At 41.4% G+C, this 22,304-nt stretch overlaps 1 long non-coding RNA gene across 2 annotated transcripts in view; it reads left to right on the forward strand.

Moving 5' to 3' along the window:
- LOC101058613 (uncharacterized) overlaps positions 1-14,069 on the forward strand; it is a 39,179-nt gene extending 25,110 nt beyond the window's left edge. The window contains exons 2-5 of one of the 2 annotated variants that reach the window (XR_675070.4): positions 1,070-1,115; positions 1,803-2,042; positions 2,757-3,008; positions 11,751-13,988. This is a non-coding gene — a long non-coding RNA (uncharacterized LOC101058613). Of the gene's footprint in view, positions 1-1,069; positions 1,116-1,792; positions 2,043-2,756; positions 3,009-11,750 lie in introns of both variants that reach the window. The other variant, XR_008540075.2, reaches the window with a different exon arrangement.
- The last annotated feature ends 8,235 nt before the right edge of the window (positions 14,070-22,304 follow it).

The raw sequence follows: 22,304 nt of genomic DNA on the forward strand, positions 1-22,304 counted from the left end.
GAGGAGTTTTTTTGTGGCCTTGTATTTTCTTTCACACCACTGAATGCCAGTGTTTATGCTGGGGCATGCTTAGAGATGGAAATTTGGAAGGAAAGTCCATCACAGCATTTATGCCAATTGGGGATCCAGCAATAATATCTGTTTAACAACACCAATAGAAAGCAGAGGAATGTATATTGACCACGTTAGAAGTAAAACGAGAAAGATGTTAGAATGACATGGAGGAGAAGGAGAGAACAAGACACGGAGGGAGAGAGGGAGCAAGAGGGGAAACATAAAAAAATGGATGGATTGAAAAACTGTGCTATCCTTTGTAACAACGTGTTTGCTCCTGCTGTTTCCTTGTCTTAGAATGCCATTCCACCCTTTCTTCACCTGGCGAATTCCAACTCAACCTGTGACCTCATCTTAATGTTATTTCCTCAGGGAAATCTTCCATAAGCCACAAGACTGGGTCAGGTCCCCATATTATGTGGTCTGATGAATCTGTCTTTTTTTTTTTCTAGTACACGTCATGATGTAATGATTATAATTATGTATCTGGTCTATATGATTATCTGTTACATGCTAGTCTTCCTCAAGGATCAGAAGCTCTGAACTAGTAAGACTCCAAAAGCCCAGTGCTGGCCTTAGCTCTGAACACGGCCTTCAAGCCACCCATTGCATAAGGGAATGATGAATGAATGGATGTTTAAGAGAACCGCATTTTATTATCTGAGCCTTGCTGGTTTAGCATAGTCCTGTCCACACGCACATACCACAGGCCAACCTTGTGACATAAGAAAGGAGTTCAATCCCCATAACTTTTCAGTGCCATTTCTCAGGTCCCAACAGGTTCACTGATTTGCCAAGAAGAAGCACCAATGGGTCAGAGGCAGAGCGTGAACGGAATTCATTCTCCCAGTGCCAGGGTCCCTCCCTCACCTCCCACTCCTCAGTAGACAGGTCTCTCTGCAGAAGGGAAAAGGGAGGGTTGGGGGTTTAGAGAAAGGACGGTGAAAAGGCAGGAAGAGTAATCATGACAGAATAGATTTACTCCAGCCTTCTTCTCCTTTCTTTTTGCATTAAGGACAAGCGTCGCCTGCACACGTCAGCACAAATGGGAACATGATGAGGTACCACTTTTTCCAGGGCTGTGACCAGCTCCTCAGGGCAGCAGGCAAAGCTGTCCCTCTCAGTTAGCCTTTGAAGTTTTCCTCAAATCTCTTGCTGCAGGGAAGCCATGCCAGTCAACTCTAGGCTTCCACTGGGAGCTATATTCCTTCCTTCCTTCATTCATTCCCGAAATATTTTTCAAGGGTCCACCATGTGCCAGGCATTGTGCTAAAAGTGGTTTGTGTAGGTTCAAGTGAGGCCTGCGGGGTGACCAGCTATCCCAGTTTCCCTGGCATGAGAGACTTTCTGTGTGCAGACTAAGACAGCTGGTCGCCCTACTTTGGGCGTGAGCTTAGCATGCAGTGTAACTTTCTGTACAGAGTGTAATTCTTTCACGCCAAGATCACCTTCCTTGCTAAAATGAACATTCTCAGGCTCCATTCCATACCAGTGATTCCAAATCCTCTGAGGCTGGAAACCTACGTTGAATCAGTTCCCCTAAGCTATTATTATGCGTATTTAAGTTTGAGAACAGCTGAACTAGTGCTTAAGGGTACGAACTTTAAAGCCACTCAGGCATGAATTCAAATTCCACTCTCACCATTAAACATCTATGCACGTTTTTACAAATTGCTTAATCAATATTGACTCTAATTTCCTTATTCGTAAAATGGGTCTCATAATACTATTTTCATAGTGTTCTTGAGTGATGCTGCCGGGAGTTAAAGGAGGCCAGGAGCACCAGAAGCTGGAGGAGGCCGGGGTGGATTCTCCCCTGGAGGCTTCAGTGGGAGCACGGGCTCCCGACACTTCGGTTCCATCTCTTGTTTAAAGGCACCTAGTTTCTCGTCATTTGTTACAGCACCCTGGAAAACCCACACACAAGTGAATCCCCGACCCACCTCCCAAGTGCCCATCTGAGCACCCCTCGTGGACTCTGAGCAGGGGTGAGTACTCCTTTCACGCGGGCTTGCATGCCTAGGCCCCATGTAGTGTAAGCAATGAGCAGGCTACATATTGTTGAAAAACCCGTAGGCCCACATGATAGCAATTCTTTTTATTTTTTATTTTTATTTTTGGAATGCAAAACAACAGCAATAACAGAACACCAAAACCAACCTGAACTAGAAATGCAAGAGAAAAATGAAGCAACCCAAAGTTGTATAGCTGTTTCTTTCTTCCACCGAAGGTATGCCCAGCATCTGGTAGGTAGCTTGGTGACATATCATGGTGATGTTTTACAAGTTGGTTTTGACAATAGTCACGTCCTTTTTTTTTTTTTTTGAGATCGAGTCTTACTCTGTCACCCAGAATAGAGTACAGTGGCGTGATCTCTGCCCACCGCAGTTCCGCCCCCTGGCTTCTCCTGCCTCAGCCTCCTGAGTAGCTGGGATTACAGGCGTGTGCCACCATGCCTGGCTAGTTTTTGTATTCTCAGTGGAGACAGGGTTTCACTGTGTTGGTCAGGCTGCTCTCGAACTCCTGACCTCGTGATCCACCCGCCTCAGGCTCCCAAAGTGCTGGATTACAGGCATGAGGCATCGTGCCTTGCCCCCTTTTTTTTTCTTATGTAGCTGTGAAGCCTCTGGGCTGCTTCTGGGTTCTTCCTTCTTGATCTAGCATGAATCCCAACCTCTTGGCCATGTTCCTTTCCTCTCCAGGGTGGCCACCATCAACTCCAAGTCTTGCAGCCCCTCTTCCCTTCAGTCTGGCTGCCACCTTCTTCATTGCCCTGGAAAAAAATAATGAAGTTTCACCATTTAAAGGGTTTCAGTGCAGCTTGCTATGGGAACACTGGAGAGTAACACAAATGGCCAATTGTCCTAATAGCCACCATGGATTGGATGGATGCTAACAACAGGCGCAGAGTTCTCCATCTGTTGCCTCCTTTTATCCACATGAGAATAAAACAAGTAGGTGCTGCTGGTATTACTGTATTTTTCTCATTTTAAAGGTCAGGATGGGGAGGGTTGAGGAGGTTAAGGAACTTGTTAGAAGTTACACTGAAGTTAAGAAAGGAAAAAGGACTTAGAAACTTATTCTTCCAACTTTAGAACCACGGTCAGTGACCAAGGCCCTGCTTAGAACTTTCTGAAGGTCGCAGCTGGCCTTCTACCTGGAGTTTTGACTTCCTTTCCGAGAAAGGAACTTGAATGGCAATCACAAGAAAGTTGAGAACTTCTCTTTCATATTTTAAGCATTCATTTATTTTTTAAATTTATTTTAATTTACAAATACTAATTGTATATATGTATAAGGTAAGATATGATATTTTGATATGGCTACCTTGTAATTAAATGAGCCTCATTACCAAGTCTGGCACTTCACATGTGTATTTTTTTGTTTGGTAAAACATTGAAAATCTATCCTTTTAGCAATTTTGAAATGTACAATGCATTTTTAAAAATTATAGTCACCATTCTGTGCAATAGATCACTAAAGCTTATTCCTCTTGTCTAACTGAAACTTTGTACCCATTGATCAATATCTGCCTTTTCCCCACCCACACCCCTCCCCAGTCTCTGGTCACCAACATTCTACTCTCTGCTTCTTTGAACTCAACTTTCTTTAGATTCCACATACAAGTGGAATTATGCAGTATTTGTCTTTCTTTACCTAGCTTATTTCACTTAGCGTAATATCTTCCAAGTTCATCCATGTTATTGCAAATTACAGAATTTACTATTTCTAAAAGGCTGATAGTATTCCTTTGTTTATATAAACCACATTTCTTTTATCCATTTATTTGTTGATGGGCACTTAGGTTGATTCTATATCTTAGCTAATGTGAATAATGCTGCAATGAACATTAATGTGCAGCTATCTCTTTGATATACTGATTTCAATTCCTTTGGGATATACCCGGAAGTGGGATTTCTTTTATTTTTGAGTGTGATTTAACTCCAGCCTCTTGGTTCTTTCTCTGAAAATCAGTGTGAACTAATTATTGCCAGATAGAATCTATTCAGCAGGACTTTTGTTTGGGAGGCACCTGTAAGGACTTGCAAATTAGGAGAAAATATTTTTCTGGACGTCTGCAACAACACAAGCCTTTTTGTTGGCCAGCATTTCCTAGAAGTCATCCAGGTAATAGGTGTTCCTTGGGCAAAAAAACGTTTTCATGAGCAAAGACTTGGAAATCCTGCCATGAAGGTTTTATAACTGCTGGACTTCAGAGCCTTTTGTTTGCTGATATAGTTTGAGGATCTCTAAAATGATGCTATGATAGGCATCCATTGTCTTTTCATGAAAGGTAGCTACATTTGGGCTTCCACAGAGCAACTTTGGGGCCACATTGCTTTGGTTTCTTCCTTGCAATTAGCATTTTCTTCTCTGTGACTTAGGGAGATGTGTCCATATCTTTCCTGAGAGTTTATTATTTTCCAAGCCCGATCTATGTAAACATCAAATCACTTACAAGACATGGCAGGCCTTCCCGATGATGAAATTGTCATGACTTCATCATTCCTATAATCACCCAAATGAGTTCTGAAGTATGGGCCTTTAGCTGCTGAAAAATAGGAAACAGAGTCAAGTCTGGCCCTATCTTGAAATGTATGTGACAGCTCATGCTCAGTTTCAGTGACAAGAAATGTGTTGAGCTAAAAATATTCTAAGCAGATGTGAATCTGGGACATGTGACTGCAACTCACCCCTGCCTGCCATTTTTTTCAACTTCTAGTGTCTCTCAATGCACAGTTGCTACAATCTCAGGCCACCATAGCACCCTCTGTATGCATGCAACTTGTTTCTGTGGGTGCATGTCTGCGGCCCCTGGAGATGGCTTGGTGGAGAATATCCCTACACCAGCCAGCCACACTGGCTCCTAGCAGCCCCAGAGTGGATGGGAATAAATAAATTCCATTGCAAATTAGGCATAAGTTCCTCTCAATCAAATGCTTGTGCATTTGTTTTTTTCCTCCAGTCTTCCATATCATTAAGAAGAGCTTGATTCTATCCTCTGGTTGGAAGAGACATTGCTCCCATGATTCTGTAGAAGAAGTGGGTTTCAACTTGGTCCAGGAGAACTTGATGCCCATGGGCAAAGGTGGAATCTACCCTCCATGCAAAATGGTGTGTGGGACTTTCTTGGGGGATAGAGTCTTGTCTGGAAGCTGAATTATTTTAAGAAGGCTCTTGGCTCACTTGCAGAAGATAAAAACTAATACCTATCTATCTTTTACAGAATGACAAACAATTACTACACTTCACTGAACACATCTTGTATACTAGGCATAAGAGCCAATTGTAACTACTTTTATTTATTGGGCTCTGTCATTAAAGCTTTTGGATACTGTCTTAGTGTCAAAGTATTGTGGTACTTTAGTGCATTGAGAAGTGAGCTTGTGTTTCGGTGGAGCCAACGTAAGGTTTCATATCTCTTCTTTTCATCTTAGTATCTTCCAGGAATCTAAAAATGTGTGTGAGATTTCACCAGTAAAAGCTGAGTTATTCTGAATCTGTGTTTTCCTGACGATTTTTCTTTGTGTGGTCAGCCTTCTTGGAAAAATCCAGAAGCCACCATGAACTTACAACCTTGCATGAATAAATGTAATATTTTGTTTGGAGATTGAGAGCTGATATATAGGACAAGGCTAACTGGCCCAATACACACAAAGTTCCTTTGAGTAAAGCAATCTGATCATCCTTAAGGAGAGCCTCAGTATAGAGCCTAGTCAGAGCCAGCGGAAGTTTAGACTCTCAAAGAGTCAGCCAGGTCCTCTTGGGAAGCACCTACTTGAGAATCCTGCATGACAGAGTTTGACATCTGGCTCTGTTACCTACAAGCTTGACTTCATTCCTATAATCCTCCATTTCATCATCGTTAAAGTGGGGATGAATTGTGCCTAGACAGACAGAATAGATGACCATGCGAGGTCATCATGCGACACTGCACATAAGTGCTTAGCATATAGTGAGTACTACACAAAAGGCAGCTTCCATTGCTGTTGCTAAGGGTACGACCTGCTGGGAGAATCATCCATCTATCTTCTACGTGCTAATTGAGTGCACGCCTTTCTTACCTCTGAGTGTTAAAGCTTTGTCAGGAAAAGTGGCAACATCTCAGGCTGAATCAGCCCTATCCAGGACTTGGCATTCCCTGATCTGGGCCCCAACCTATGAGTCATACAGCCTTCTCCATGTGGACACCACAGCAAATCACTTTTCCCATAATGAACAACCAGACACACTCCATTGTGGTGACGGAAAGTAATTACGAACGTAAATGATCTCACCAGACATGGGTTCCACCAAGGTTTAACCCCTGGTTTCCTTTTCTGCACAGTAATCACACACTGTCCTGTGGCAGCCACTGGGGGAGAATCATTATGGAGAATTATGTGATCCATCTGCCCACTGAACCACAGGTGGGGGTGCAGGCAGGAACATGGCACATCTGGCTTTATTTTGGGGTCTGGTGACACCAGGAACATGGATAAATGCCCTACCTTAAGTATGGGCTGTTCCAGATCCAGGAGCAAATATCTTACAGGACACATTCCCTTTTTTCCCAGCCAGAATGGAGGTTTCCATTCTGACATGATATGGCCGCAATATCATTAGAACTACCAGCACTCATATTCCCCTCACTGTGATCCTGGTAGCTCAAAACACAGCTTTCTAGGCTATGGTCTGCACAGGTCAATGTGACTCTAGTAATTCTGTTACTACCTTTGCAATTGCTCTTTATGCTACCCCAAATACTGGTATTAATTCTCTCGATACCATGGCTAGGTAACCTTTGTTCTGTGCCAAGCACTGAGCTAAGCACTTTCACATATATTTTCTCATTTCATCCCTATGAGTTTATACTGATATTACTCCCACTTCCTAGATAAATGGACTGAGACTTGAATGGGGTAAGGCGACATGCCCAAGGTCCCGTAGATAATATAGAGCAAAGCCAAAATACCAACCCAAGTCACATGGCTACTGGGTCAAAGCTAGATGCAGCATATGACAACTGTCCTCTGCAGTAACAGGTCCATGTAACCAACATCAGAGTAGATGAACTGATTTTGCTAACGTAAAACCTAGGAAATCTAACCAAGGCCATTTGTTGTTATTTAAATTGGACCAAGAAGAAGATTGCAGTTATGAATGAAGGAATTAAGCAATTTTGGTATAGCAAGAGTATCCTGACATTTGTTGCCATTATGTATTTATTTATTTATTTATTTATTTAATTTGTTTCTTGAGGCAGGGTCTCACTCTGTCACCCAGGCTGGAGTGCAGTGGTGTGATCTCGGTTCACTGCAACCTCTACCTCCCAGGTTCAAGGGATTCTCCTACCCCAGCCTTCGGAGTAGCTGGGATCATAGGCACGCACCATCATATCCAGCTAATTTTCATATTTTTGGTAGAGATGGGGTTTTGTCATGTTGGCCAGGCTGATCCTGAACTCCTGACCTCAAGCAGTTCACCTGCATCAGCCTCCCAAAGTGCTGGGGTTACAGGTGTGAGCCACTGGTCCAGGTGCCATTATTTATTTAGTTTTTTAAATGAGGAGTAATATACCTATAGCCAGGTGTACGTAAAGTATGCTAATCTTAAGTATACAGCTTAATGAGACAGGTTACCCATGTACACATCCCTGAGAGCAAGATAGAAAACATTTCCACTCTCTAGAGGGCTACCATGTGCCTCCCTCCACCACTGTACTCTTCCCTCTACCACTATTTAAATGTCCATCATCATCGATTTGTTTTGCCTGTCTTTGAATGTTTTATATATGTGTGTATATATATATATACATATATACATATAACAAAGAGTGTATATGTATACTTATGTATGTACACATATATATACATATATATAAGTATATATGTGTACATTTATACACACACACACATACACACATACTCTTTTTGTCTGCTTTCTTTAACTGAACAAGATATGTGTGGGATTCTTCCAGACTAAGTTATACATGGACAGTACTGTTGTACCAGTAGTTTGTTCTTTTTAATTGCTATATGGTATTCCATTGACTGGAAACAATGCATCTATTTATGTTTTGGCTAAGATAAGTAAGTCATTTATAAACATTCTTGTATATGTATTTTCGGACATATGCAAATATATGGGTATATATTCCTATGAATAGAATTGCTGGGTTATAGTGCAGTTGTAAGGTTCATTTTAATAGAAACTACAAACAGATTTCTAAGGTAGTTTTACCATTTTATATTCTTAGCAATAATGTATGACAGTTCTTCTCACATCCTTGCCAACACTTAGGGATGTCCTGACATTTGTGTTTGATAAGCCCCTTGTACATTCTCTGCTTTATAAAATAAAGCCTGAATTGTGTCTATGAAAAGAATCACATGCCCGATCATGCTTTATTTTTATCTTTTTGTGAGAAAGCGTTTACGAAAAACATATACTGGCATTTACAGGTCTGCCTCTGAGTTGGGGAATGGAAAAAACAAAACAAACAAACAAACAAACAATCAAAACAGGCTTTGAAAAAAAGACCCTCAAGTCAGGATGGAACTCAGATGAATGGAATTGCTACAGAAAGCCTACAACCAAAGTTTTATTTCATGCATGCATAATTCTGGGTTTATTGCAGCCCTCAAATCCTATTTTATAACAAGACAAGCTTAATGACCGATTCTTTGCCATATACTTAATGAGCTGATGCATATACCCCAAGTTACTCAAGTCATCAGATGGCAAATGTTTTATTTAGCCTAGAACATTAAATATTTATTGAGCCAGTCCATGGTTTACTCATTTATTCAATCCTTCATTCATTCATGGGCCAGGCACTGTGTTCAGCCTGAGGATATGACACCAAGTAAAACCAGCATATACGTGCTGCCTAAAAAGACGTAATTAAATCAATACATGTAATATGGCTTGCTGTGTTCAACAATAGGGAAAGGCAATGTTTCATTATTCATTCATTCATTACGCACCTAACGATTGACACTCACGCACATACATTGCTCGTGTTCTGTACACTGGGGATGAGAAAGATACCTAGACCCTTCAGCTGCTCCTAAAACTTGTAGTCCAGGAAGTGAAGGGAAAGTAGCCTGAATGCTATGGCCAGAGGTAGCTGAAGTATGGCGCAAGGAATGAGGAGGGTTCAGATAGCAGATAGTAGAGTTACGCCCCATTCCAAGAGACCCTTTATCAAGAACAACCAGACAGCATGTCTTGGTCCTGGAATCCCTCCTTGCATTCTCAAAGGCTTGTCAAGCACAGGGACTTGGCCACGAGTTGATGGAAAGGCAAAACCATGCTAACCATGCTGTGTAACAGGGATTGGACTTGCCATGTACATTAGTTGCCCTGCTTTTTGCCCTTTCTCTCAATCACAGGCATTAAAATTAACATCCGTGTCAAAACACATGCTAATGCACTTGCATGTAGAGAACTCGAGAACTCAGGCTTTAAACCCTGGATGCTTTTTATTCCCATGTCTAGAATTTTTGTAATTTTGAATTTGTATGGGTTCTCAACTTAGTGTCACTGCCATAGCAAAGGATGGCCAGTCAAAATATTTAGGAAATCTATTTTTGCACTGATGAGAGTGCTGACGGTATGACCATAATGTGTATACTATCAGGTAAGAATTGTGTACATTCTGACAATCATCCATTCTTATTCCATTTTACAGATGAGTTAACTGAGGTTCAAATAAGCATTTTGTTGCAAAGTTATCGTGTAGGAAACATGTAGGAGAAGTGCAATTTGAGTTCAGGAGGTCTGACATTCAGAGCTCCAGGGTCTGAAGCCACGAGGCTATATTACCTTCCTGAGACATAGAGGATCTTTTGAAATGAACCAACCTGTAATTCACATCAAATGTTTCACATACTGCAGGCGATCAGATTATTTACCATATTCTCAGTGATACTTAAAAACTGATGGGCTTAGTTCAGATTTAGGTAAGGTACAAAGGCACATTTCAACTCTGCTATCCTTTAAACCCCTCACATTCCAGAAGAATGAGGTTGTCTCTGTTTTGTGTGATGTCAGGATTTCCCTGCTGGGCTGTGTCCACTCTGTTGGAGTTCCTTTGTCCTGGGAATCAAATGACTTAGTCTCTTTAGAGAAGTTGGGCATGGAGCCCTGGTTCTCACATGGCCATTGGCCATGCTAAGTCAGAGAGCCAGGAGACGTAATCTACATCTCCATCTCTGACAGTGGGAGGGGACTTCTGCACCACAGGTGTTCTCTGAAATGGAGGATAAATACCTTTTAGAAGTACTTTGCAATCGAACACCACCTGCAATCCTGATATTAAATGTATCATTTCTTTCAAAGGGATCCGCATTGTCTTTTTTGTTCAACAGTCTGTGTATTTAACACGTGCTACTATGTGAAGAATGCCACAGACTTCCTATAGTTTGGTACCTTCTGCAGAGATTGGTAATACCTCTCAAATGTTAAACTTTCTTAGTTTTTCTCAAAAATGACATGAGGTTATTAAAAATAAACATCTGCTTAGAAATGGTATGAACTTTCAGATGTTAAAATATACATTTCTTCCTACTTTTTTTTCTCACCAATAATTTGAGAACTATCCCCCACCCCAGGATTAGAAATGGACCCTTTCAACACTCTCTAACTGTCTCACGATCCAAGTTATAATAAGCAATATGCCATTCAGAGACAGCAAGTCCCTAAGTAAAGGACAGGCTCTTTGATGACTTGCAGCCCTTCTCATTCCTCCTCTTTGTGGTGTGTCTATGAGAACCGGCTTCTGGTTGCTGCAACACTGGGAAACAAAATGCAAACCAAACAAATAATCTATTTCCAAGGTTTGCTTACAGAGAGAGAGATCTATTTATGAAACATACATTGTTCGGTTTCAGGGGAAAATCATGTAATCATTGCAAGGGAAAAAGCATGGAAAGTGCTTTATTTTGCATAAAAATCCCCTTGCTCTATGATTTATATAGCTGAGAGTTTTAGTCTGGGGGAGCATGGGTCTTAGTATCCCACCAAAAGAAGACGGAATCTAAAATGCAGAAAGAATTGCCTCTCACAACAAAACATTGGCGTTTATTAACCTGGCATGAGGAGGGGCAGTGAGTGTGTGTGGCGGGGGCGGGGTGGGGGGGTCAGGGAAAAAAAAAGAAATAAATGTATTTTGCTTGTGGGTGATATTACGCAATAAAGATGGACCCCAAGCTATGCATCACTCCTTAGAGCAGACAAGTCATTCCTGGCAATTAATATTTGAGGACTCAGCTGGGTTCTGCTGAACTTATGTAGGGTGTATAGGAAATCAGCATTGATTCAATATACCAGTTACTTAGAAGCTGCAAAGAACTGCCCTTCTCTCCACTCTAGTTGAGAATGTTTTATTGCAGTCAGCACCTGTTTATGAAATGCCCTCTGGGAATCTCTCCCACTTAAGAGGTACAGTCTCCTAGCACATCAGGGCTGGAAGGAAACTAACAAGTCTTTCAGCAAAAACACCTTATCAATGCTTCGATTTTCACCACCACGTCCCAGAAAAGAAGCTAGAAAGCTTCTCCTTCAGCACATCCAGAGATGGAAAGATACAAACCTTCCAAGCAACCTTTTCTATTTCAGATAACTGCAGTTGTTAAAAAGTGATTTCTTAACATTGAACCAAAAACTGGACCTCTTCTAACTTCTAGTTTTGCTCCTTCTTCTGCCCTCAGGACTACTGATTAAATGAAGCCTTTGATGAAGTGCATGCAGTTTGTAGCTTGATTCGTGGGAATACTCATCACTGACTGAAAGTGTAACCCAGGGTCTCTGGGTTTTTGGGAACGCACTGTGTAAAAGTATCTACTTGTAACTGTTACTCCCTGAGTTGTTGTTGTTTTATAAAGTTCCAAGAAGAAGCTTAGCCTTGGAAAAAACAAAAACTGGTTGAATCCAGAAGTGGAGATGAATTTTGGCCAACGCTCCTCACTGCCTCACTAAAAACCCTGCTCAGAGAGGAGCTTATTCACCATGTTCTATTCATGCAATGTGTGTGGAAACATGATCTACAACAGCATGCGTGCTGCCTTCACCCTACCTCTACATACAATGACTCATTTAATCTGCTGAATAAAAGCCCTATTTTCACCTTTGCTGGGGGAGGTGCTGCTTTGGGAACTATTTGCAGTGTCCTCTTCACTTTTTGCAAGTAATAGAATACCCTTGTTAAATCCTACTTGGTTGTGGTCATTATAGTGTCACCTGCCAAGCAATTGGTCCCACCCAGGGTTAACAAATGCGGGATAACAAATGTCAGGTTTTAGGCAAGTTACTTACTCGCTCAAAATATGAAGATATAAGTTACCATCAGTTGTCAATCATGGTGAGCTTTGCTCTGCTGCAGTAACAGACAATCGTAACTCTTAGTAGCTCTAAATGACCAGTTTAAATAACACCTCATCTTTGTAGTTTTGATAGCGACAGGAGGCAGCCAAATGCCTAGGCAGGTAGGGGCAGGTTCCCCGTGAAACTCCATCTCCAAGCCGAAGACAGTTTAGAGCCTGAAAGCCAAGCTCCACATTAAATCCTCTGACTGGATTGAGAACTTGTCTTCCTGTTTGGTGTGCTTTTCTCTCATTGGTCCCTGCCATTCACCTATTTCATATACACCTAACCTTTTCTAATTGGTTTTCTATACTGTCATGCCCAACTTTGAGTGGTCTTTGCTTTAACCTTTTCTACATATTCACAAACCGATCAGCATGCACCCCCCATTCTGAGTCCATGAAAGGCTCTGGATCTAGCCACACAGAGGAACTTTCCCATCTTCAGGGAGAGGGGCCACCACCAACATGTCCCCTCTCCACCAAAAGCTGTTTTCATTGTTCAGTAAAATTCTTCTCTGCCTTCCTCACCCTTCAATGTCCAGCATATCCTCATTCTTCTTGGGCATGGTACAAGAGCACAGGAACCACTGAAGGTGGGTACAAGTTATAATACAGGCAAGTGGGGGCATGCCAGCTTTGGCTGAGTCAGGACCAGGTCGAGCATTACTATCAGGGGATCCCTGGCTTGCAAAGTGACCAAGAAGAAAAGTCTTACATTAGTTTGGCTAGGGTGAGGCCCTGACCTCTGTTACCTTCTCTCAGCCAGTTCACTGATGGTGACTCTGTATTGATAGGCACTCCACCCAGAAATCGTGCACTCACATTTCCTGGCCAACGAAAGTTACTCAGCTATGCCTGATTTTAAACTGCAATCCTAACATGACCCAGAAGGTGAAGAGCCAGAAATATTTGATGACTACACTGAGCCCACTTTCCCTCACAGGCTTGTTTTGCAGGGTTAATGATTTAAGCCATGTGATGTATGGTTCACAGGGTGCCTGGCACCTGCCAAGTATTCTTCCCCCAGGAGTTGGCAGATCCTTGAAGGCACTCTCTGGTTTAGACATTCTTAGCTCCTTCCACTGTTCCTCATGCTACATTATCTTAAATCTTTTTATTTTTACCATCCTGGTTCGTCTCCTCTAAAAATCCTACCCAAATGTCCCTGTTAATTCATGATCCACCAGAAACAATCTTCCAGCTGAATACAGAACCCAAGAGAACAAAATGATCTCCTTCCTTCTTCTAGATTATGCATCCTAAAATCTGACTGTTTTTTCTTTTCTGGCAATCAGAGTGCACTGTTGAATTTACTGTCAATTAAACATTCTCCATCTCTTCTATGTATTTTTCTGTATTTAGACATTTTTCTCCAATCCCATACTTGTGTCATTAGCTTTTCAGTCACAAATAAAAGAAGTTTCACATTGTTCCTTATTAACGAGCATCTGTTTGACTTGGCCCATTCTTCCCAGCAGTTATAATTCAGACCAAGGTTGTTCTCATCCAACATTCAAACAAACACTATGGAATGGGAGAGGTATGAAAGCATTCATCCCGACAAACAATGGTCTCACCATTTTGGAAGGCATCTTTTTTACTTCATTTTTTAACAGCTGTATTAATATGTAACTGAGGTACAATAAACTGAATACATTTAAAGGGTACAATTTTTATAAGTGTGGACCTTTGAATACACCCATGGAACCATGACCAAAATTAAGACCATGAACATATCTGTCACTCCCAGAAGTTTCCTTGTGTTCCTTTCTAATCCTCCCTTCTTGCCTAGGAGACATTTTTTGTTATTTATATATTATTTTTTTTAAGGACTCTTTCTCTGTCTCCCAGGCTGGAGTGCAGTGGCGTGATTTTGGCTCACTGCAAACTCTGCCTCCTGGGTTCAAGCGATTCTCCTGCCTCAGCCTCCTGAGTAGCTGGGACTACAATTGCGTGCCACCACACCCAGCTAATTTTTGTATTTTTAATAGAGACAGGGTTTCACCATGTTGGCCAGGATGGTCTTGATCTCTTGACCTCATGATCCGCCCGCCTTGGCCTCCCAAATTGCTGGGATTACAGGCGTGAGCCACAGCACCCGGGCTAGGAAACATTTTTAAATCACTCTTTCTATTCTAATGACATATGTAGCAACTAGCACAGTGCTGAGCACAAAATAGATGATTTATACAAATTTGTTGGAGTTCTAAACAAGTGTCCAGAATATCTGAATGCTTGTCATGTCCATATAACAATGCCCCAAGGTTGGTCCTTAAGCAGAAGGTGCCATGTGATGGCCTGCATCTCACCCATTAGAACACAGATGATTACACAAGGGCAGAGCCCCTCATCCCAAGGTGCCCAAGCTATGGACAAACCAGTGGCATATGGGAAGACCTGGTATAGGGCCTGGTCCAGAGGAGACAGCAATATCCAATTGAACCACTCCAATCCTTCTTTGGGGAAATGGATGCCATCATTCTTCTCATGCAGAAGTGGAGACATGTTGTATCAACTTACAGACCTTTCATCCTATCCAAGATATATACATTCCGGTCATTCCAAATTATTTACTGAGCACTTACTATATATTGGGTACTATTCCATGTGCTAGGCATTTAGCAGTGAAAAAAACCTGTTGGAAGCCCAAGGGAATAGTCTATTACTGTAGATGCAGAGTAAGATGATGCAGAGGTGGACAGAGAAGGGGGGAAAATATGTAAAAAGTAAAGGGCGGGAAAGTCACGATCATTTAGGGGAACTCCAGAAGTGACTATCACCCTCTCAGCCTTATTACCCTGATATATTTTTGCTTTTCTTTTCTTTAGGCAAAGAGAGTGTTATCTGACATCCTCTTTTCCACTTCAACTCTTCCTACCCAAGCAGCAATAGGAGCACATGTTCTAACGTGTCTGGAAAACCAACTCTCATCAATTAATTACTAACCATTCTCTAGAGCTCTGGGGGTGGTGCCTGGGACACAGAAGGCATGATCTTGAAATAAGGGTGTATCACTGTTTCTTTTGCATTGCAGAAGGTGAGGGCACTAACCTGCTGTCACAGCAGTGGACTGACCTCACAGAAGGACTGCCTGCTTAGTGGGAGAGCAAAGGGAAAATGATTTGAAGAAATCCAAATTCTATCGACCCATACTGCACAAGCCTTCCATTATTCAGCTTTAAGAACTAATGTATAATGTGTGCTATTACCATCAAACTTCTGTTGCAAATAATTCATGCTTGGAACTCTTAAAAGATATATCGTTAACATTATCACCAGCAGAATCAGACTGGACAAATTCTTGGAATTTGATGAAAATGATCACTCTGGTATTTGAGATCCTCTTTAAGTGTTTTAGTATATGAATCTCAGCAAGAGGCTAACATAATAAGGCGAAATTTGGCTCAAAATTTACCAAAAAACCGGTCACTGGGTTAATTATCTAATGCTGATTGCTACATTTTTTCAACACAATTTAGATTCAACCCTCTTTGTCAGAGATCAACAGTGCTACCTGGTTAGTGACTTTTTTGTTTGTTTGTTTGCTTTTTTGTTTAATAGCTTTATTAAAGTGTAATTTTTTTACAAAATGGTTGGTGTTTACATCAACAGCAAAAGTAGAAACTCATTCCCAGAGTCTTGGATGGAGGCCAGGAATGCTGCTAAACATCCTACAATGAACACAGCCTCCAATACGAAGAGTTAACCAGCCCAGAATATTAGTCATGCTAAGGCTGAGAAACCGTGTTTCAAAATGAGCCTCAGTTTTCTCATCTGTAAAATGATAATGATATCTACTTTTCAGGATTGTTGCAAGGCTCATTGACAATGCCAGTAAAGTACCTATAATGGCCTGACTTGCACCAAGCACTCAAAGTAGGTATTCTCATGTGAACATGATGGTGATAAATATTATTTCATTTCTTATCCTGGATTGGATCAAGTCTCAAAAAAATAGGCACAGAAATGCCTTCTGGTCACCAAGTAATTAGTCTTTCAACAGCAAAACATGTGCAGTTTTAAACTAAGGTTCTAAAAAGGTACAACACAATGTTTGTCTTTGGAATGTGTAGCATTTGGGGTAAGGGCAGCTTGTTTGTTTGTACTCCACCCTGAATATGACCCACAGTCATTTCCTCTTCTTTGGCTTTGCTCTTGGGTCTTTACCATGATGAGGAAGTGGGGTCTCTCCTCACACAGGATCACAGTCCAGAGGGAGCTCCCACAGGGAACGCCCAAGCCTTTTATGAAATAGGACTTCTGGTCTGGTGGTGTCTGAGTGATGCCACCTCCTTCCTTACACTCAAAATAATTCCTCCCCTCTATCTAGGACGATAGCCACAAAAAGAATGCTACAGGCCACCCAGCGTAAGGTGGAAGTACTGTTTAAGTCAAGGGAATGCCCCTAGAGTTGTGACTTGAACCTTATAGGTAAATGAGGAGTTCCTGACCCTTCCATTTCTTATCACAGAGCTTCTTCAGTTCAGATCCTAGGGGGCCTCCACTATATACTCCCATCTCTACTTTCTTGAAAGAATACCAGGAAGATTTCATGGCAGGCTCCTTGATCCATCACTGAATAATAGGAAAGGGACTACTACCCTTTGGGGACTGGCAGCTTCAGAATTTTGCAGGAGCAACTCAGGGCTCATAGAGCAACTATTGTAGAAGCACTAGAAAAGCCAAGAAGCAGTGCTTGCATAACAGGCACACTGGTTTTACATAGCTAGCATATTTATTGGGGGTAGCTTGGGAAGAATCACCGTTCTGGGGGATTGAAGGACTATACTCCCCAAATCACCAGGGGTGCCACCACTGCATGTGGGTTGACTCTTACGTCCAGTTTTTTTCTTCTTACCATCCTCAGGAGAACTCATCCCCAAATCACAACCAATAGTCTTCTTCACCCAATAGTGATCGGATTTTGGAATAAATATGTTTATTATTTCATTCAGCAAATATCTACCAAAAAAACCACACCATGGTAAACTCTGGCATAAACAGTCAGTGGAGCTTGTAGCTAAATAAATGTGATAATGCTTAACATGTGTACAATTGATTATCATTTTTGGTTTAGCTCTCTTGGGTCTGTTACATCATTTAATGCTCATAGCACCTCCCCCATCCCAAGACAAGGAGGATGGAGGTGATAGATGCCTTTTTGATGGACGAAGCAACCAAAGCTGATAAAAAGAGTTAAGGGGACATCAAAACTCAAATTCAAGCCTTCTAGCCCCAGCCTAGTGCTTTCAAACTACAGATAGCTCTTTTCCCTCTTCATCTTCTGCACCTCTCCCTCATTTTTTACAAGCTCTTTTTGTTTTAATTTTTTAAAATGTGTATAGGTACATAGTAGGTATATATATTTATGGGGTACATGAGATGTTTTGACACAGGCATGCAATGTGAAACAATCACATCATGGAGAATGGGGTATCCATCCCCTCAAAGCAAACAACCAACAAAATTAAGAGATAGCACACAGTATAGGAAAAAAAAATTGTAAACTGCTCATCTGTCAAGGAATTAATAACCAGAATATATAAGGAGCTCAAACAACTCTATAGAAAAAAAAATGTAATTATCCAATCAAAAAAAATGGACAAAAGATCTGGATAGACATTTCTCACTCTCTTATAGTGGTGAGAGAGTCCTAGGTTGAGTTAACTAGGCTCGACTTTTATTCACCCTTTCTCACAAGGGATGAAAGCATGGTGTGGATGGAAGTTATGTTATTCAACTTGTAACTTTTTATCTTGTCACTACCCTCATTTGAAATATAATCAGATAGAGTGGAAGTGAGACTCTAAGACCTTTCAATCTGATCTTTTCATTTTATGGATGATGGTCCTGAGATCTGGGGCATTAAAAATGACTACGACACAACAACACTAGTGAGAGAAAGTCTCTCATTCTCCTAATCCCAATTCACCAATCTTCTTAAGTTTTCTTACGGCTCTTGTCTAAACCTAAGGAAAAAAAGTGATCTTAGCATCAAATAATAATTCTTTCTTCCAATTTCATTGGAAAACATTTTGAAAACATTGTGAATTGCCACTTGAAACAGGCAACAGTTCTGTTTGCAAATAACTCTCTGATGAAGTGGAGTGGGTTTAAAATCAGAAACAAAAACAACTTCTTTGCTACCTTGCTGGAAACTTCAGGCAAATACGTGTCATACATGGTCAATTATATAAATTATCAAAGTTATTTTTGTTGAGTCACTACATGCTTCAAAAGATGTATCAATCCCTGAACATCCTGTCCATGGAACCCTGGCATTAACTTGATGAATGGGATAGCGTATTCTGAAATGACATTGCTTAATTTCCTGTAGCTATTGTAAAGTTTAAGTTCATTAGAACTTTGGGCTCAGCAGCGACAGCATCCTTCCACTGAAGGTGCAAATGGCAATGATAAATTGGCCTTGCAAAGTGATCACAGTGATACACAGTATAGTACATATACATTGCATATCATTTTTTGATAACCAATAAAGAAAATATCCAAATTAATTGATGCATTCTCTGGGGATCTTTTCTCTAGGGCTGTCTCAAATTAGTTCAGTAGTGAGGTTGGGGCTTGCTTATTTCTATGCACTTATCTTCTTGAGAAAGTCACTCAGAAGGGCAATGCAATTGCTCCTACTTCAGTTTTCAAGCAGAAAGTTGGAGAATAAAGCCTTTGGCAAGAACTTTCTTGGGAGATGAAGGGTAACTGTCTATAAGGTGCTCTTGAAATGTGTTTGTTTGCCTTGGTGATCCTCAAAGACACCTGGAAGATCTTTTCTAGGCAAGAAGCCTTGGCATGGGCACTGCCACGCTGATAATTCATTTTGAAGTACAGCATATAAAGTATAAACAAAAGCCAAATGCTGCTCCTAAAAAGCATTTTCTACATTTCATAAATAACAATAAAATTTGCTTGTAATGGTAACTACCACTTTTAGAAAACAAAAAGCTTACTATTTTGTGTCTTATAGTGAATATTTCTGGAAGGCAGTGAAAAATGCCTAATTTATTTTAGAAATATTCATTGAGTCCCTCTGGCCTTTTAGACAGAGTGCTGGGGAAACAAAGTTTCTTAAAATAATGCCTGCATTCTTGAAGAAGGCTCCCACAGTCTAGTGGAAATGCAAGGTTCGTGAACAGTCATGATGCAATCCTCAGGGAGCCTACCTATGATGAGATGAGTTGGGAAAAGCATAACCAAAAGGATTTCTATGTTTGGGCTCTGAAAGAATGCAAGGGTGTTCGCTGGGTGAAGAAAAATGGAAAGGTCATAGGGCAAAGAGAACAGCATGTTCAAAGTTGCAATAGAAAGAATGTGTGACGAATTCAGGAATCCAGAAGAAGACCTATGTTATGGAAATAGAGAGCTCAAAAGAGGTGGCTTTCCCTACTTGCCGTGGGGAAGCACAGGGAGATTTGTGCAGGGGTGACATGATTCACTTTGTGATTGCAAAATATCATCGCTGCAGAGGGTGGGGAATGCTGTGCATGACAAGGTGGGTGAGGAGGCCTCTAGATGCAGAAGAGGGAATGGTGAAGGTCTCAGCTCCACCTTCTGGAGCAGGATCCAGAAGACACCTTGGCGGGAGAGTCATTTATTTAGTCCTGTTAACACACATTTATTTTTTTGTTCCAGGTATCCTACTAGGCTCTAGAGACACAAGACAGATAATAAGACAGCCTTTGTCATGATTTCTCTGTCCTTGGCTCACACTTTTCTCGTGGAGCCTACCCTGAGTTGGTCCATAAGACAGATCTATTGTTAAGTGTCCCCAGAGAACAATATCATCCAAGTGTGCACCTCTGTTTCCAATTGCCCTTTAGTATAATCTATTATTTCATTCACTGTCTTCCCTTCCTGCATATAACAGTCATCAGGACAGGGACTCCTGTGTTTGTCTCATTCCATGTAGTGCACAGCAAACGCGTTGTAGGTGCCCAGTAAATATGGGTGGGATGAACACATGAACAAAAGAGCTCACAAATAACAGCAAGAGATGGACCTGATAAACCCCAGCGCCACAGTCTCATCAGTGTGCTGACAGAAGCATATACAGGGGTGGGGAGTGACAGCAGTTCTTCTCTAGGCCACATGGTCCACAAAGAAGTTTGTGAAGTGACCAGGCTGGATCTGAGTCATGAGTCATTCTCTTGGTGAATTCATCCCTGGCAATGGAGCCTTCCTCACACCTGCATATTTCTTCTTAATCTGGAGAGAATTACGGTTCCCTCCTCCACAGAAGCTGCCCCAACAAACGACGTCATAAAAGCATCCCCAGGGGGAAGCTTTGTGTGAGAAATCCAGGCTGTCTCCCACCTTCAGCTGTCAGTAAGAAGGTTACAGCTTCCTGGATAATGCCACGCCAGAATGTGGAGGCTGAAAAGGGTGAGGTGGGAGGGCAGGAAGTAGAAGAAATGGAAGCACATTTGCTGGCAGCAAGAATCTCCTCTGATCTACCCAGAGAGGGAGCCTCTGTAAAATACTCTGAGGGCAGTCTGAATATCGACCATTTCTTTTCTCCTCTGTCTCTGGTATGTGGTGAAACCTCCAAAAGAAAGCATATCTTGATATTCATTCAAGTTAGAAATATTGAACCGAAATCATAGGCTCACAACTTGGTAGAACTTGGAGGAAATGTGAAAATCTTATAATGAATTGTTTATCTTTTTAAATGAAATTATACATATGTTCTTAAAATATTAATGCAATATGGCCGGGTGTGGTGACTCATGCCGGCAAACCTAACGCTTTGGGAGGCCAAGGTGGGCGGATCATGAGGTCAGGAGATGGAGACCATCCTGGCCAACATGGTGAAACCCCATCTCTACTAAAAACACATAAAGTAGCTGGATGTGGTGGTACACACCTGTAGTCTCAGCTACTTGGGAGACTGAGGCAGGAGACTCGCTTGAACCCAGGAGGCAGAGGTTGCAGTGAGCCGAGATCACACCACTGCACTCCAGCCTGGTGATAGAGCAAGAGTCTGTCTTAAAAACAAAAACAAAAACAAAAACAAACGAAGGACATTATTATAATATACACTTTCTGTAACCACCACCAACTTAACTAGAATATAATCCTCATGAAGATAATGCTGCATGCATGCATTCATTTAATAAATATATTTCAATCTGACCATAAGCCATTTGGTGTGCTAGGCTCTGGGGATATTATGATGGATATTAGGATAATACAATCCCTGCTCTCAAAAAGCTTATACTCTAGAAGTTTTACCATATCTATAATTTGTACTCAAGCCTAGTGCTAATGATCAGAGCCCATTACATATTTGTTGAATGAATGACTTAAACAGCAATAAAAGGAGGCTGGGAGTAATATTGTTATTTATTGCTCCACAAATACATTTTCTAAAATTGGACTGCAGCCGCATTGAGAATAAACCATCCTGATTTTCAGAGTCCAGATAAATAATTCAATCTGTCTCTGCTCAGGTGATTTATCAATGGGAAAAGACACTCTAAAAACATTTTCTTTGGGGGGATGTGGGTAAAGAAGTGCTGGCAGACTTAGGAGCCTGCTTTAACATCATTAAATTGGGTGTGGTCACTGCACTTTGTATGGCTTCTCCAGGGCTGATTGGAAAAAGAACCATCTGCATTCATGAAGAATAGCAGTTAACACATTGGCCTGATATGGCACACACTAATTGTGGGATGCTCAGGAGTCTTCTTCCTTGCTAAGAGACCTTGAGTTTGTCTGGGACAGCAAGATCCTATGCAGGACATTGTCCATCCCAAATTCTATATGGGGGGGTAGGGGGCACAGTTTTGGCCATCATTTAGAAGTGGAGTCTTCTCAGGGTTCTGAGACGGCAGTTTTTTTTCTGAAAAATGGAAAAGACAAAGACATGATAGGCACCTTTTCTCC

The sequence above is a fragment of the Pan troglodytes genome, chromosome 18, assembly GCF_028858775.2.
Source record: "Pan troglodytes isolate AG18354 chromosome 18, NHGRI_mPanTro3-v2.0_pri, whole genome shotgun sequence".
Classification (NCBI taxonomy): Eukaryota; Metazoa; Chordata; class Mammalia; order Primates; family Hominidae; genus Pan; species Pan troglodytes.